The sequence below is a fragment of the Artemia sp. Qi Xiang Cuo genome, chromosome 21 (genome assembly GCF_049724085.1).
Source record: "Artemia sp. Qi Xiang Cuo chromosome 21, ASM4972408v1, whole genome shotgun sequence".
NCBI classification, from domain to species: domain Eukaryota; kingdom Metazoa; phylum Arthropoda; class Branchiopoda; order Anostraca; family Artemiidae; genus Artemia; species Artemia sp. Qi Xiang Cuo.
Genome location: NC_142814.1, coordinates 16,225,425 through 16,244,609, shown reverse-complemented (window position 1 = coordinate 16,244,609; position 19,185 = coordinate 16,225,425).

Below are 19,185 nucleotides of genomic sequence, written 5' to 3'. Positions count from 1 at the left end.
AATTTGGCAGAGAATCGAATATTTTGTAATTTAAACGAGTATATTTTTAAACATGTCAAATATATGTTTGAAATATATACCTATGAAATATAGAAGTATAAAAAATAAATTGGCTTGCCTTTTTTAGGACATCATTTGCTCTCTAGGGATTTCCACAAACGAATCCAAGACTTGAACTCATGTTTTGCCTTAGCTTCATTCAACGTAAGCGATGATCGAACCATCAATAGTCGTAATGTTTTTTAGCTTTATAGTAGCTGAACAATTTTGTCAAAAAATCAATTTAACGGCACATCCACGACAAACCACTGAAAGTGATTTTGAATCATATTCATATGGACAAAAATACCTTTTAGACCCCAATGAGGCTGTTGAAGAATGTTTCGCACATTTTTTAAATTATCGGATCTCTCTTAACCTAGTGAATCTGTTCGGAAAAATTTTGCAAGACACAAAAAACTATGCCAACGGTTATAGTCCGGGCGCCAGGTGTTGAAAATGTGAAACATACCACAACGAAATGGAGCAGGAACGAGAATTAGCCTACCCCTCCCCCTAAATCGACCATGCTGATTCGTAAAATACCAATGGCACTTGCCTGCGAGGGGTGGAACGCTCCGAATCTTGACCTTTTATTATAATTTGGTGTTACATGCAAGAAAATGCATCTTCCAAAAAGTTTGAGGTACAGTTTTCCGCACAAATACGAGACAGAAATGCCTAGAGGCCATAGAATGTTTTCGTAACAAACTGACACGATTAGTTAGAAAAAATGGTAGCATTGACGCAGGTAAAAAAACTAAACAAAGTCAGAATTAACACTATTTATTTAATGCTCACATTCCCAAATTCATTACGGTTTTGTTCCTAGTATTATTCCATTTCAAGTCACGCACAATTATTCCTCGTCTGAATCAGCCTCGGCCTCGCAGCACTTTCCACAACAAGAGCACAAAATATCGCAACCCCTATCTGCACATGGACATTTTTGTCCACTAGGTTTATACTTGCAATATGGTGAAGTTTTCTTAATAGTGGATGGCCAAGCAGGAAGGGTTGATTTAATGGGTACTATGCAATCTGTCCTTCATCTCTTATCCAAAAGCAAGCGGAGAAAGGTATGAGGGGCGAGGCATAAGGGCCTGCAGCATAATGGACCACAGGTAAATGCCCCTTTTCACATGTAAGGCAAAGGATTTTTCTGTTGGTTGCAGGCTCTTCAGCGTTTTCCAGTGAGGGAACAAGTGAACGCGGAGGTCACTCAAACACGAAGATTCCTCTGATTTTCTATATGAGGCGATCAAAATCTCGCTACACAGCTTCATAACATCTTCCTCAAATTCAATTGCTCGGTCGATTTGCTCCAAAATCTGTTCAGTAAGAGCAGATATTCGAGGTAACCACGGCACAACTGATCTAAGGATCGTCTTCTTTCCTTTGGAGAAAATGAAGCTCACAGTATCACAACCGGTGAAACAGTGCAAAAACGCAATTGTATTCACTAGAGACGGTGGGAGTCTATTTGCAAGTTCAGTGATTGAAATGACATTGTCCCGCAAACGAACCAAAATATTAAGGATGGCAAGGTATGCAGGGGAAGATCCAGGAATTTTTTTAGGGGGGGGGTGCAAACTAAGTTAATCCGATAAACTTGCGTTAGGAGCAAGTGTGGTAAAGCTTTCTAATTTAGTTAATTATTAATTTAGTAAAAATATATATGACGCAAATATGAAGTTTTGTAATACTACTTTTTATTAAGATAAGGAACGTATCCTGCTAAGTTCTGTTTAACGGGAAATTGAGAAATTACCACTTCCTAGCAATTACGTGGGAAGGTGTGGTTGATAAAAATGTATAAAAGATACATTTTATCGGAAGGCAAAATCTTATACTAACTTAATGCTGGACTGACCTCTGGTGCGTTGCTTTAGAAATACTTTGGGACTTTGTCTTATCATTGTAAGTGTCTAAGTATCTATTTATATCTAATTATTGTTTTTTTGAGACTTGTGGTCTACTTGGGACAGCCAGTCCCAGTAGACAGAATGTATCCGATTATATCATATGTTAAATGAATAAAATTATTATATTTTCGACAAACTCTCTACGATCTACTTTTAGCCCCTTGAACATACCCAGTCGGTACGCCTCATTAGTTCGGTCATAGCCTAAGGCACGCTACCAAAGTTTAATTACCTTAGGGCCAGAGTTTATCTCCCCTATTAAGGGAGAATAAAGGCATCTACAACTAAAACACCCAAATACCATAGAATAACACATCACACCACAAGTTTATTTAACGCAAACTTGCGTTAATTAAGTAAATTACACTACTTTAGACTACGCTAGGGGGAGGCACACCCTTTCCCCTCTGGATTCACCACTCATGGTATGCCACGAAGCAGCAGAACTTTTTAATTTAGCACTGTGAAGTATCTTTTTCCCTTGGATTTTTCATTTTCATACTTTCCTTGTGATTAAAAAAGCTTAAATTAACGTGGCATTACAAAATGAATAGCCAAATAAACATGTTAAATCACAACCAAATTTGATGGAACTACAAGATAACTACCAAATTTGGCTATTAACATGAACCAAATCAACATGCTAAATCACCAAATTTGGAATCAGACGAAAATAAATAACAAATACATAACAATCTGACGAAAATTTAACTAAATGGTCAAAAAGTTAGGGGTTACAGACCCCTCCCCACCTCTGGGAAGCTACTGTTCCCATAATGAGCACCGGCAAGGGGGGGGGAGCAAGGGGGCTTGGCCCCCTGGGAAATTTGGGACTATAATGTAATTATTAGGAAACCAAAGGAAAGAGAGCAGAATAGGGAAAAACCATGGAAAAAATGTCTGTTGCTCTATTGTTGGCTGCCTGCCAATAGATTTTGACCCACAATAAGGAAAATATAAGTTCTAATTTGGGACTGAGTAAACCCTAACCAGGTTTCCACAAACATTTTTTCCATATGATTTGGTTGGAGCAAAAAAAAAAAAAAAAAAAAAAAAAAAAAAAAAAAAATCTTCGTAATAATGAATGGTAAGTAGGCTAAATAATGATCTTTGTCAATAACGAAAGTATTACTTTCATGGTGATCTTAAATTTGAATTGTTTATTAGTAATTAGTGCAGTTATTAGAACACAAGAAAGTTCGTATAATTATACAAAACATAAGGAAAACAACATAATAAGGGACAACAGTAAGAATATGCCGTCAACGTTTTGCTTGCCTTGCAAGAGTACCAATGAGCTGATATAGGAAGCCACTATAATCAGAAATGTTTCCCCTGAACGGAATGCTAAGAATTTCTGTATTTTCCGTCGGAACGGATACGTTTTGTGTGTTTAAATATCATTTTTTTTTCTAGGAGTGATTGTATCTATCTATTAGTAACTTTGAAAAAGTTTTTTTTTTTTTTTTTTTTTTTACAAATATGAAGTATAAAGGTGTCTAATAAACTGGCTTTTGGCATTCATAATTAAATTAAAAATATTGACTTAAAAATTTTTATTTGATTTTCTTAATTTTAGTTTTAATATTTTACTTTGAATAAACTACTTTGATAGTGCGTTACTTCTTATAAACACTGAGTCTAAAGGCATTAAATATTTTGGTGTTTGATAACCAAGTTCAAAACTGTCGATATTGTTAAAAAATACCCTCCAACGCTTTGGCATTGCTCAACAGAAATATCGCATGATATTTGATAGACCCCTCTTTGGTGAGTAACTGGGGTTTTATCTTTACCAGAATTTAGAAAGTTACTCGCCAAAGAGGGGTCTATCAAATACCATGCGATTGTGGCAAATACTATGTAGGTAGAAAACACCAGAATTTAGAAAACCGTATACAACAGCATAAAGATGATATAGTCAAAGCTCTAAATTCTAATATTTCTACTGTTTCATTTGATTCCGCATTAGGCAGCCATATTTTTGAAAATCCTAGCCACAATATACTTTTTGATGAATCCGCCCTTATTAACAATGACTTTGGCATAAAGCAGGTAGTCCCAGAATCAATTGAAATCAGACTTAAGACTAATAATAATATTTCCTTAAATAGGAACTTGGGGGAATATACACTAAATGCTCTATACACAAATTTAATTAAAAATGATCTTACAAAATATTTAAAAAAACCAATTGACATTAACACAGAACCGGTCACAAAAAGACCTTTGAGGTTAGCTGCCAAAAAGCTGGATTAGTAATAAAAACGTGTTCTTAAATTATTTTATCTTTCATCTCATTGAATCGCCTTGTTTTACCTTACTTTTTATAAGTCCTGGTTGAACTTCGCTTAAGTAAGGATGCTAGGACTGCTTTGAAAATTTTTTAATTTTCGGTTTTATTGGTCGCGCGTTGTTATGAGTCTTTTTTCTTTTATATATTTTTGTCTTGCTGAGGACGGCCCTTGGACATAGGGCCGAAATATTCATTCAAATTGTCTCCACTGTCTTGCAAAAAGATTTCCCTATTGTTCTTCGTGCTTTTGTTGTTAGCAACATTGAAACTTAAAACGAACAGAAATTATTGCATATATAAGGGCGGTTGTCCCCCTCCTCAACACCTCGCTCTTCAAGCTGCGGTTTTTAGGCACTTTAAAAAAATTTACTTAATGTTCTAATTAAGAAGCCCTTGTGCTTTAGGAATCGTCTTTTAAAGAATTAGGACAAAATCTAAGCTTGAGTGCAAAGAGCAAGATGTTGAAAAGGGGGCAACCTCCCTCTTATGCGTAGTAATTTCTGTTCATTTTAAGTTTTAATGTTGCTCCTTACTTTCAGCTGAAAAAACTTGTTTTTTTTTATTTCAGATCATTTTTTAAATAACGCCAGGATACCTGGCTCTACCCTCCATGGAAAAATCCCCCTACCAATAGAAATACCCTCTGGACAATTCAATCCTGGCAAAAAATTACCCCAGATAGTTACCCTTAACATCTCCAAACGTAAAATTAAATCGGTAAAGAGAAAGCAAGACATATACAGAAATTTTGTATATGAATTCGTTCAAATTCATCCAGCATAACATTTCTTCTGAAAGTTTCACCCCCTGGAAACTGTCCTCTCCATTGGAAATTCTCCCAACAGAAAATTCGTCCTCCCTTCCCCATCCAAAACATGTACTCATACTCCCCAATAACAAATAAAACAAAGGGCGATTTTTATAACTTAAAAACCTTTCCCCAGGAGCTGTAGGGGGTCATTTTATCTCCAAAGACATAGTTATTCCGCTTTTCAATTATGCTGCAGAGACAAGCTATCTCAAAATTTTGATCGGACGATTTTGGGAAAAAAGTGGCGTTGGAGGAGACTTAGTTGGCCTTCAATTTTTTTGGTCACTTAAAAAGGGCACAAGAACATTTCATTTTTATTGGAATGAGCCCTATCTTGAGGTTCTAAGCCCACTGGATCGATACGATCACTCCTGGGAAAAAAACAACAACAAAACAAATAAACGTGCATGCACTTCGTATCGAAGGAGTTGTCGTAGAAACTTCGAAAAGGGCTCATTCGATTGGTAATTGGAGTGGCTTGTACCCTTTTTAATAGTCGAGAGTGATCGGAAGGCAACTAACACCCTTTCCACGCCCACCGATTCCCCAAACACATCCAATCAAAATTTTGAGATAGCCATTTTGTTCAGCGTAGTTGATTTCTAAATAGAATATATGATTTTGAATAGAACACTCCCCCACAACCCCCAGGGCAAGGATTTTAAGCTATGCCCTGGGGGAGTATAAGAACGATGCTGGCACAATCTATTATTTTTTTTTTTTTTTTCCCTTTAGACCAGGGCACTTCGGATCGAAGAAGTTGTCGTAGAAACTTCGAAAAGGGCTCATTCAATTGCAAATTGGAGTGGCTTGTGCCCATTTTAATAGTCGACAGTGATTGGAAGACAACTAACACCCCTTCCACGCCCACCATTTCCCGAAGCACATCCAATAAAAATTTTTAGATAGCCATTTTGTTCAGCGTAGTTCAATTCCGGATAGAAATTCTGTTTTTGAGGAGAACACTCCCCCACAGCCCTCAGGGCAAGGGTTGTAAGTTATGCCCTGGGGGCAAATAAGGTTTTTATAGAAAGGGTTGTTATAGAAACTTCAAAAATAGGTAATTGGATTGGAAATTGAAACGGTTAGTGCCCTTTTTAATAGTAGAAAGTGATTGGAGGGCAACTAACACCCCTCTCATACCCACCATTTCCCCAAACACATCCAATAAAAATTTTTAGATAGCCATTTTGTTCAACGTAGTTGAAAGTTTTGGAAATTAGGTCTTTGAGGATGACAACCCCCCCTAGCCCTCAGGGCAAGGGTTGTAAATTATGCCCTGGGGCACTTAAGGTTTTTATTGAAAGCCTTGTCTTAAAAACTTGAAAAAGGGCTCATTCGATTGGAAATTGAAAGGGCTAGTGTACTTTTTAATGGTCGAAAGTGATTGGAAGGCAATTAACACCCCTTCCACGCCTACCATTTCCCCAAACACATCCAATCTAAATTTTGAGATAGCCATTTTCAATTGGATGAAAGCCCCCCCCCCCACAGCCCTCAGGGAAAGGGTTCTAAGTTATGCCCTGGGGCATATAAGGTTTTTACAGAAAGCGATGTTGTAGAAACTTCAAAAAGGGCTCATTCAATTGGAAATTGAAAAAGCTAATGCCCTTTCAATAGTCAAAAGTGATTGAAGGGCAACTAACCCCTTTTCACGCCCATCATTTTTCCAAACACATCCAATAAAAATTTTGAGATATCTATTTTGTTCAACGTAGTTAAAAGTTCTGGAAATTACCCCTCAGAGCCCTCATTGCAAGAGTGGTAAATTATGCCCTGGGGGCATATAAGGTTCATATAGAAAGTTGTTGTAGAAATTTAAAAAAGAACTCATTTGATTGAAAATTGAAATTGCTCATTTTAATAGTCAAAAGTGAGTGGAGAGTAATTAACCCCCCTCTCACACCCACCATTTCCCCAAAAACATTCAATCAAAGTTTACAGATAGCCATTTTGTTCAACGTAGTTGAAAGTTCTGGAAATTAAGTCTTTTAGGACGATAACCCCCTCAGAGCCCTCAGTGCAAGAGTGGTAAGTTATGCCCTGGGGGCATATAAGGTTTATATAGAAAGTTGTTGTAGAAATTTCAAAAAGAACTCATTTGATTGGAAATTGAAATTGCTCATTTTAATAGTCAAAAGTGAGTGGAGAGTAATTAACCCCCCTCTCACAGCCCACCATTTCCCCAAAAACATTCAATTAAAGTTTACAGATAGCCATTTTGTTCAACGTAGTTGAAATATCTGGAAATTATGTATTTAAGGATAACAAACCCACCAGATCCCTCAGGGCAAAGGTTGTAAGTTATACCCTGGGGGCATACAAGGTTTTTATAGATAGAGTTGTCATAAAAAATCCAAAAGGGGCTCATGCAATTGGAAATTGAGAGGGATAGTCCCATTTTCAATAGTCGAAAGTGATTGAAGGGTAACTAACCCTCCTCTCACGCCCACCATTCCCCCAAACACATCCAATCAAAATTCTCAGATAGCCATTTGTTCAACGTAGTAAAAGTTCCGGAAATTAGGTCTTTTAGGAAGACAGCCCCCCCCCAGCACTCGGGACAAGGGCGATAAATCATGCTCTGGCAGCATAAAATGTTCTTGTTGAAAGTATTGCCGTAGAAATCTGGAAAGAGTTCACACGGTTAGCAAACATAAGAATTAGGATCTTTTTTAATAGCAGAAAATAGTAGGAGAATGACTAACATTAATCTCGCCCCCATCTCTTCCCCAAACACATCGCATCAAAATTTTAGTATGATCATATTATTCAACGTACTCAAAACTATTAGAAATTGGAACTTATAGGAAAGCAAGCACCCAAACATCCCTTAGGGCAAGGGTTGTAATATATGCCCTGGGGGCATATAAGGTGTTTATAGAAAGCGTTGTCGCAGAAACTCAAAAAGGGTTCATTCAATTCAAAATCGAAAGGCCTAGTGCCCTTTTCAATAGTCGAAAGTGATTGGAAGGCTTGACATTTTTATAGTAAAGATCGATGTGGGTATAATATATTATTTTTTGTTGTTGTTGTTGTTTAGACCAGGGCCCTTGGTATCGAAGGAGTTATCGTAGAAACTTCGAAAAGGGCTCATTCAATTGAAGATAGAAAGGGCTGATTTCCTTTTTAATAGTCGAAAGTGATTGGAGGGCAACTAATCCCCCTCCCACGCTCACCCTTCCATTTGCCCATTATGTTTAAAAACAAAGAATTGCCTTAAGATTAAATCAAAATGCACTGTGTTAATGTTAATTCCCAATAGGGCATCTTAGCAGTATCCCAAGAACGACTGAGGGTATTAGGCTCAAACTTTCGGGGCTACTTCTTCTTTTAAAATTTAACCAAATCAAAATAGCGTATGTGTATCCAAGCTATCAAAGAAAGTAAACAGATTTATTTTGCGAATGGTGTCAAGTTTTCCATTTCAGGTCAACTAGAAGAGGTATGAAACTAAATTAAATATTACTATTTGTGTCTAAATTTTTGAAAAATTGTATGTTGTTGAAAATTGCTGAAAATGTATCTCCAGAAAACAAGTAGCAGGCCAAACTATAAAGTCTTAAAAGAAAACGAAAAGATTTAAAGTATTTTTTTTTATTTTCCCCTGAAAAGACTATGTCAATATAAAACGAACAGAAATTAATTAAAAAAAATCTTTTCCACAAAATAAGTTTTTCAAAAAAAAGTAAAGAACTCAAATAAACAAAAAATGAGCAAAGATCAAATAATCTACCAAGCGTGAAACTACCAAAAATCAGCATTGATAAATAAATAAAACCCAAAACGAACAGAAATTACAATAAATAACCGAATCAAACTCAAAACGAGCCGAAATTAACATATATTGGGCTCATAACCCCTATGCCTTCCCAAGGCCAGAACATAATTTGCACTCAGCTCCACGCCCCTTACAACAGAGCAAAATCAGGTTGTGTCGAAAGGATTGAAATTTTCGATAGCCCCTTCAAAAATACCTTATAGTGAAATTATCGCGAACACAGAGAGGGCATTTCATGACTCTCGTGCTGATATTGGAGAAATTGCTGAGGTTAGATCACAATTTGTTGAAACTTTGTTGGATTCGCCTTTTGTTAATAATCCAAATTTAACAATTTTTAGCAAAAATGAACAATTGGTCTTACACGCACTACATAAAGATCATTCAAGGATTATTATGAAAGCCGATAAAGGCAACACTGTTGTTTTATTAGATTCAGATGATTACGACAAAAAAGTCAGTGAAATTTTACATGATTCTAACACATATGAACAATTAGCTACCGATCACACAGAAAAATTTGTACAGGAAATCCGAAAAGAGCTTTCTTATCTAAAAGGAAAAGGTGAAATTACAGATCAATTGTGCAAAAGGTTTTACCTACGCGGATGCACGTCCCCTCGCTTTTATGGTCTTCCTAAAGTTCATAAGCCCAGTAATCCACTTCGACCCATTGTTTCTTCTTTTAATTCTCCTACAGCAAAAATAGGGAAATTCTTATCGGTTGTATTTCTCCCACTAATTCAGGCTCAAAATGCTATATTAAAAATTCCGCTGATTTTGTTTCCAAGGTAAAGCAAGTTTCGGTTAAACCAAATATAAGAATTGGCAGTTTTGATGCAGATTCAATGTATACCAATTGTGATCCTCAAAAGGCCGAAATGATTTTGGAGCATAAAGTTAATTCTAACCCATCTATATCAGAAAAATCTACTCTTTCGAATCAGACACTTCTTTCACTGACAGCATTTTGTAACAGAACTTCTTTTTACTTCCATTATAGAGGCATATTTTATAGACAGAAATATGGGCTTTCAATGGGTGCCCCCCTTTCTCCAATACAGGCTGATATCGTCATGGAAGACCTTGAAGAAAGGGCTATTTTGCAAAGTTTTTGTAAACCTGAATTTTGGGTTCGTTTTAAAGATGATATTTTTTGATTTGTGGGAGCACGGTGACGAGTCTGTGGGTTCTTTTCTTCACTTGCTCAACTCCTTGGATCCAAAACTTAAATTTACTCAGAAATCAGAGATAGAGAGGCGTCTTCCTTTCTAGATGTTCTGGTGCACCGAAATGATGCATGTTTCGAGTTTTGTGTCAATAAAAAACCCACACATAATGACCGTTACTTAAATTATTCCTCTAATCATTCTCCTGATGTGAAAAGAGGAGTTGTCACTTCTCTAGTTGATAGAGCATTGAAAGTTTGTTCAACACACTTCTTGGATTTAGAGCTCAACCACCTTAGAGATTTAATTTTTGGGAATGGGTATCCAATTAGTTTAATAAATTCTGAATTGCAAAACGCATTAAAAGATTATCAGATAGTTCCACAGAAAACACAAATCAAAGGGAAAATTCAGTTTATCTTGGTCTCCCATACAGTTTATCTTGGTCTCCATACAAAATGGCAATCTCAAAATTTTTGATTGGATGTGTTTGGGGAAAAGATGATCGTGAAAAGTGGGTTAGTGGACCTCCACTCCATTCCGACTGTTAAAAAGGACACGCGCTCATAAAATGCTCGGACAAACAAGTCCGCTTTCTAGTCTTTTCGACGACACCGTTAATAAAAAGCTTATATACCCTCAGAATACAACTTACTGTTAATTCCTTGACGTCTGTGGGGGGAGTTCATTTTTCAAAAACATGATTGCCTTCTGGAAATCAACTACGTAGAACAAAATGGCTATCTCAAAATTTAGATTGAATGTGTTTGGCGAAATGGTGGGCGTGGAAGGGATGTTCGTTGTCTTCCAATCACTTATGAACCATGAAAAAGGGCAGTAGAACTCTCGATTTCCATTCGAATGAGCCCCTTTTGAAGTTTTTACGACGGCCCCTTCCATACGAAGTGCCTCTGGGAAAAAAAATATAATAAATCAGAGGCAACGCTATAGCGTTGCCTATAGTAAAGGCCATACGGCTCCAATGTTTTATTATTGTTTTTTTCCCAGAGGCCACTTTAAAGTTATAAAGTAAAAACATTTATATTTTTTTCAGTAAAGTACAAATTATGTTCTGTCCTTGGGAAGGTATAGGGGTTTTGAGCCCAAATTATGTTAATTTCTGCTCAATTTGAGTTTGACTCGGTTATTTGTAATAATTTCTGTTCGTTTTGGGTTTTAGTTATTTATCGATGCCGATGTTTGGTAGTTTCACGCTTGGTAGATTATTTGATTGTATTTTTACTCATTTTTGTTTAATGGAGTTCTTTACTATTCTTTGCAAAACTTATTTTGTGGAAAAAGTTTTTTTAATTAATTAGAATAAAAGTACGCATTTAAGCTATACAATTTTAAGGAAAAATTTTTTGTCCAAAAGAGAGGCTTTACAACACCTCCCTAAACCAATTTTTAAGATCAGCAAAAAATTCTTAAGAAATTTAAGCTTAAAACTTCTTTTTTGGGAGGGAATGGGGCATTTCTAACCCATGCCTCCTGACAATTTTCACTTGTTTTCCCAAATGTATTTGCATTAAGTTCAGATCTTAATGCAGTATTTAGATAATGTAGTACGAGACTAAGATATCAGTCCAATAAACAAAACTTGTTTACGATGAAATTAAATGTCAAAGTTGAAACATAAAATTAGCATAACTGCCTTAGGTGGCGTTTTTGCGATTAATCATTTGCTAGTCGCAAAATTGTATTTTCAATCTTTAACCGTATTACTATGAACTGAACTCTTTAATCCAACGTTCAAAGGCTGGGACGCTGCTGATGTATTATTGTTTTCTATCAAAACTAAATGAAGAATCTGAAAGTACCAAAATTTTGTACCAAAATGTTGTAATACCCATTCAATCTGAACTGTAAAGGGACCTAACACAAAGGCTGTTGAATTACAATGAGAATAACTTCTAACCGCTATAAAACTTTAGCATAGACAGCCAGGGGTTCAGAGAGGGAAGACCTCCTTCGTATACGTAATAATTCCTGTTTGTTTTGAGCCTTAGTGTCATTTGTTACTTTCAGTTGATAAAACTTGTAGTTTTTTCAAGTCTTATTTTAAAATTATACTAGATACAATTTTGTGTTCCAGAGAAAATTCTTTGTTTTCCAGAGACTTTGTTATCAAGAGACAATTTTCCAGAGACAAGTCAGTGTGCTCTTTTAGGCTTTTATAGTAATTGCAGTATTTTGGAGGTTATTAAGATTTGAATTTTGGATCTTTTTTTTGTTTTTTTTTTAGATGTTGTCTTTAATTTTATTTGATTAAGGTTTATATTTTTTTTCTCGTTGATAAAGGCTCTCGGACGTACGTTGAGATAATTAATTTTTATTTTTAAAATTATTTAAAGCATGTGGTTGTTTTCTTTGGTTTTGTTCCACTGTTTTAATTGAATTATACCTGTTTCAGTTATACCAGAATTTAAGAGCCATGGTTATGCTACTCTTAGTTTAAATTATAGCTAGAATTTAACTCCCAAAGTTTAAGTTAGCAGTTTTTAATTTCCTCAGAGTAGGGATTTGCCAGTTGTTTTCCAACATATACATTCTCTGCATGATGTAAGAATTATTCTTAGTTTTGTTATTGATTACTTTATTTATTTGTATGTGCTTTGTATGTTTCTTTTAGGTAATACAAAGCCTGATGGAACTTTATTGATATTTCTATCACAATTAATCATGAACTTGCCGTTACCCTCAGAAAATACCCCCTCCCCCTCAGTGACTGGTAGGCATTTGATCACTATCGACTTATAAGAAAAAGAACCACATCTCATTTTCTTGTGTAGTGAGCACCCTCTGAAGTTTCTGAGACCATAAGGTGAAGATGTGGAAGGGGTAGTCTCCCTGCTATAGTAGAATAAATTCTAATAATTTTGGAAATTAATGCTACTCTTCACTTTCATAATAACAGCGTAGACCAGAAATATTCCCATAAAGAAAGAGATTAAATAGGGCCATATTCAGGACATTTTCTTGGGGATTTTTTTTGCGGAAGGGAGAGGGGGCATAACCAAAACTTTAAAAACGCATCAAAAATATCCAATGGATATTTAATCAATATCGATTTCTGAGAATATTTCTGCTTCACTGAACGGTGATCAAAAACGCAGCTAATGACTCTTGTTTTAAATCAGAAGATTTAAAACAAGATTAATAAAATATTTGATTATAAAGTTGTCAAAAAAAAAAAAAATAGATACGGATGTTTGTTCTTGTGAAGCAAGCATTAATTCGGGATTTACACATCTGTGAAAAATATCATGATTTACGTTACAAGCAGTCTATACAGCTATGTCCTGTGATTGTGTTTAACTGTGATTGTGTGATTGAATTTACACATCTGTGAAAAATATCATGATTTACGTTCGAAGCAGTCTATACAGATATGTCATGTGAGTGTGTTTAACTGTGATTGTGTGATTAAATTTACACATCATGATAAAATATCATGATTTACGTTCCAAGCAGTCTATACAGATATGTCCTGTGATTGTGTTTAACTGTGATTGTGTGATTGAATTTACACATCTGTGAAAAATATCATGATTTACGTTCAAAGCAGTCTATACAGATATGTCCTGTGATTGTGTTTAACTGTGATTGTGTGATTGAATTTACACATCTGTGAAAAATATCATGATTTACGTTCCAAGCAGTCTATACAGATATGTCCTGTGATTGTGTTTAACTGTGATTGTGTGATTGAATTTATACATCTGTGAAAAATATCATGATTTACGTTCAAAGCAGTCTATACAGTTATCTCCTGTGATTGTGTTTAACTGTGATTGTGTGATTGAATTTACACATCTGTGAAAAATATCAAGATTTACGTTCAAAGCAGTCTATACAGATATCTCCTGTGATTGTGTTTAACTGTGATTGTGTGATTGAATTTACACATCTGTGAAAAATATCATGATTTACGTTCCAAGCAGTCTATACAAATATGTCCTGTGATTGTGTTGAACTGTGATTGTGTGATTGAATTTAAACATCTGTGAAAAATATCATGATTTACGTTCTAAGCAGTCTATACAGATATGTCCTGTGATTGTGTTTAAATGTGAGTGTGTGATTGAATTTACACATCTGTGAAAAATATCAAGATTTACGTTCTAAGCAGTCTATACAGATATGTCCTGTGATTGTGTTTAACTGTGATTGTGTGATTGAATTTACACATCTGTGAAAAATATAATTATTTAAGATCAAATCAGTCTATAAATAGATCTCCAGTTTGTGTGATTTTTTATTGACAAATGTTTTAATTATATCAAGATTAACTTTACTTGCAGTCTCTACAGATATCTCCTGTGATTGTGTTTAACAGAGAAAGTGTGATTTAGTTTAAAAATCTTTGAAAAATATAAAGATTTAAGTTCAAAGCAGTCTATACAGATATGTCCTGTGATTGTGTTTAACTGTGATTTTGTGATTGAATTTAAACATCTGTGAAAAATATCATGATTTACGTTCAAAGCAGTCTATAAAGATATGTCCTGTGATTGTGTTTAACTGTGATTGTGTGATTGAATTTAAACATCTGTGAAAAATATCAAGATTTACGTTCAAAGCAGTCTATACAGATATGTCCTGTTATTGAGTTTAACTGTGATTGTGTGATTGAATTTACACATCTGTGAAAAATATCATGATTTACGTTCAAAGCAGTCTATACAGATATGTCCTGTGATTGTGTTGAACTGTGATTGTGTGATTGAATTTACACATCTGTGAAAAATATCATGATTTACGTTCTAAGCAGTCTCTACAGATATCTCCTGTGATTGTGTTTAACTGTGATTGTGTGATTGAATTTATACATCTGTTAAATATATCAAGATTTACGTTCTAAGCAGTCTCTACAGATATCTCCTGTGATTGTGTGATTGAGTTTACACATCTTTTAAAAATATCATGATTTAAGTTCGAAGCAGTCTATACAGATATGTCCTGTGATTGTGTTTAACTGTGATTGTGTGATTGAGTTTACACATCTGTGAAAAATATCAAGATTTACGTTCAAAGCAGTCTATACAGATATGTCCTGTGATTGTGTTTAACTGTGATTGTGTGATTGAATTTACACATCTGTGAAAAATATCATGATTTACGTTCCAAGCAGTCTATACAGATATGTCCTGTGATTGTGTTTAACTGTGATTGTGTGATTGAATTTACACATCTGTGAAAAATATCATGATTTACGTTCTAAGCAGTCTATACAGATATGTCCTGTGATTGTGTTTAACAGCGCTATCTATAACTCAAATCACATAAACAGTCAACAGACCAACGGCTCATAATGTCTGAAAAGAAAACAGAAAAGAATGAAAACCTTAAAATACAAAAAGATGTATAAATGAATTACTTGCAACTAAAATTAAGAGTTGAAAAGGCTACTGAAGAGGCAGAGGAAACAAAAGCGTTAAAGGGACTAGATGACCGTAGCAAGCCTACATCTGCTCTTTTAATTACCCTGCGTGACCTTGCACGTTTCAGGCACGGATAAGGTTTTCTGCTACAAATATTTTTTAGGGGGGGGGGGACACGAAAGGAAATTTTCAAATACTTTAAATTTGAAAATGTCCTCGCTATTAATACGCAGCGGGGGGGGGGGATTTTTCACAGGAGAGAATGATCCATGAGAAAACTATTCGAGGAGGGGGAGTTTTTGTCCAGGGAAAAATGTTCCTTAAATTTTCTTTTTTAGATTGCAGTGCCATGCGATTGATATTTTTGCAACAACTTTCATAAGAATCCAATGAGTAAAACAGAAGATAAATGAAAGTAAGGAGTTCCGTTACAAATGAATCTTGGCAACCAAAGAGCGTACTGACCATATTGTTCCGATGAGACAAAAAATTACCTTGAACCTTAAATAACGATGATTGATTTCCTTATTGTTGTTTACGAAGGTAATATCCATTTTGATTGTCAGATTAAAGTCTTCAATCGTTATTTAGAAACCATATATGCATAATATTACTTCACCTCCGTCAGAACCCTGTCAATTTTTCTTCCAAATAAAGCATTCTTAATGTTGTATCGAAATTTTCTCAAACTTTAAGTGAATTACATCATTATGGGTGGCTAGCGAAAGTCTGTCTCTATGTCTTCAGGTAAAATATGAGAAAGGATACCTTCTTTGATATTTTATTTTTATTTAATCAGAAAAAAAACAATTGCCCATAAGTTTTGAAAAATACTATTTCTTAGATGGCTCTCTTTACAAACACAAATCCTAGCCCCCTTCCCCTATCTTTTTATGAATTGATGCCACCGGCCTTGACCAGACCATCGTCAAATAAGAAATACATCAAAATTTGAAACAAGACAGTCACCGAACAACAAAGATGGATTTACCAACTATTATTATTCTTTATCCAAAAATATTATAAAAGATTCTTTAAATAAAGCCTGCTTCCGTGGTTCCAACAAAAAAAGTTAGAATGAAAATAGTGATAATAGTAGTCCCTCGGGTTAACATACAGTTGTTACTAGCAATTATGAGTGAAATTCCAAAAGAATGCAAAACTTTTTTGGAGAACAATGTCGGCAAATTTATGCGCAAAATAAAAAAAATGCAAATAATAAACTAGTAGACTTTTTTTTAGGAAATATACGTATATGGCGCTTTCATGTTAAAGAGTCCAGTTGCATTTGTGTGCTTATTGTTAAGTTTGAAACGTTTTTTTTTTTAAATGGTTGATTACGTTGTAAGGTCCTATTTTAAAATATCCACCCAAAGATGTTATTTTCATGAATAAATAGCAACAGATTGGTTAGTTGGCAATTGTTTCCACCATCTAATAATTACTACTAGTAAAAGTCTCCAACAGTTTGTTACGTTTTTGGGGGAAATTATGCAGAGAACTTCAGCACGGTAAAAAAAAAGAAAAAAAGAAAAAAGAATCCCGACAAAACTGGCAACTTCCTTTATTTAAGAAATCGACGTAGATGATATTTACAAATTAAAGTTTAATATTGCGTTTATATGCTTATTTCAAGTTTGAAAAACTGTTTTAAATCGTTGATTACATTTGAAGATCTGATTCTTAGAATTTCCACCCAATTCCACGTTTCCACGAAAAAAAGTTTCCATGTTTCCACGTGGAATACGTTTCCACAAAAAACTGTAGCAAATTTTAGTTAGTTTACAGTTTCGCTTCTATGAGCTAATAGACAATTCTTTGTAAAAAAAAAAAAAAAAAAAAAAAATACGGTGAAAATATGCCTTTAGTACATTCAGGGGTTCTGATTAAAGGAGAGGGCAATTAAGCTCCTAACTTTTGGTATTTTTATTGAAAGAAATACAAAAATGCCCCTACACTATATTTGAAAAATGACTGTTTAGCATCTTCATTAGAAAAATGTACCCCACCCAAGGCCGTATCCGGGGGGGGGGGGGTACCCGGTTTGAACCCCCTCCCCCGAAATTTTTGACCAAGTCGAAAATTGAGTCAAAAATTAGTAAAACCCCCCGAAAAAGTCAAAAATTAGTACCCCCCCCCCCCCCGAAAAAAAAATCCTGGATCCACCCTTAACCCCACCCCCAAATTTGTCGTACAGAGGCCCCCCTAAGGTCATTTAATTCATGGGTCTTACAATTTTTCTAAGACCAATCTGCTTTTCTCACGGCAAGCCTATTTTTGAAAAGCAAATGGCCTAGTAAGGAGGCACCAGAACTTGGAGACCAGGCTGGGAGACCAAAACTTCCTCTGAAACTCCTTTTGGTGGGGCTGTGTCGCACCACAAGAATATTGAACATCCAAATATATTCTGTCTCAGAGTACTTTTATCAGACTATGCAATAAATTCAGGCCTGTACCCTATTCAAAAACAATGAGAATTCTCAACCGTGTAAATGTAAATTCGTGTTGTAAAATAAGAATTTCGTAGTTAATGTGAAAAAGCTGTTGATTCAAAGTTTATAAAGTGGAAGCCACTCGGAGGGGTGAAGCCATTCATTGTACGATAATAATGTTGGCAAATTTATCATTGTATTGCTTGGCATTCTTTAGTCGACCTCATTCAAATTAGGTGGACTTGCCGAATATTCATGCTTAAAAAAATAACTTCTGTATAGTTATTAAAGTTTCATAGACTCACACACAACAGATTTAATTTATAAAATCTCTAAAACAGTAGACGGTACTGATTGTGGTCTTATGAAGCGAACATTAGGCTTGATGTTTTTTGGTAATTCCTGTTTAATTGAAAAGCTGCAGATTGAAATTCCAAGCAGTCTATACTGCCATACCAGTGATTGTGTTTAATAAGTATCATCTATAACTCAAATCCCGATGTGGCAGTTAATAGACCTGAAAAATAGAAGAATATAATAACCTTGAAATCTAACGCCTTATAGGGGAAAAAATGCTTACACTCTAAATAAAATAGAACAAATCAATACCACTTAGTTTCAGTTCAGTTCAGTTCAGTTCAATATGGGTTTTAATTCAAAAAAATATATATAAAAATACACTTAACTTAGTTCCTTGTGCATTGATGCACGTTTGGGCCCGTAATAATTGCACACTCTAAATACAGCGTGGCCTCCTGTCCTCTTCAATTTCCACCCCGAACCGCCATCAAATAACAATAAATTTAAAATAACTTCTCCTCCGCTCACACCCCTTGAAGTATCAAACTAAAATATGATAATTAATAATAATATCGAAAAATTCTAAACATAATAATAATAAAATAAATCTAGTAAAAAAATATTTAATCTTTTAGATATTTTTTCACATTCCTTTTAAAGGAGCCGAGAGACCTATATGACCTCAGCTCTTGCGGAAGTGCATTCCACTCTCTAGCACACGCACTTCTAGGAGAAAATTTCGACCTAGCTGTCGGTGTCGGGGGTATGTAAATGTCTGATGAAGATCGTGTATTTAAACTATGGATTTGTGATGCTAATGTGAATAAGCCTCTAAATGGTGATGGGAGTGTTCCTTAAAAATATTTAAAACAAAAAACGGTGCAAGATAGTCTGTAAAGTGATGCCATTGATAGTTTGTTCGGTGCTGGGCCTAAAATTTGAAGTGCTTTATTGTGAACTAAGTTTAGTCTCTGTAGATGTGTCTTGAAATTAGATTGCCAAACCATAGAACAATATTGAATGTGAGGCTTGATAACTGCATTGTAAA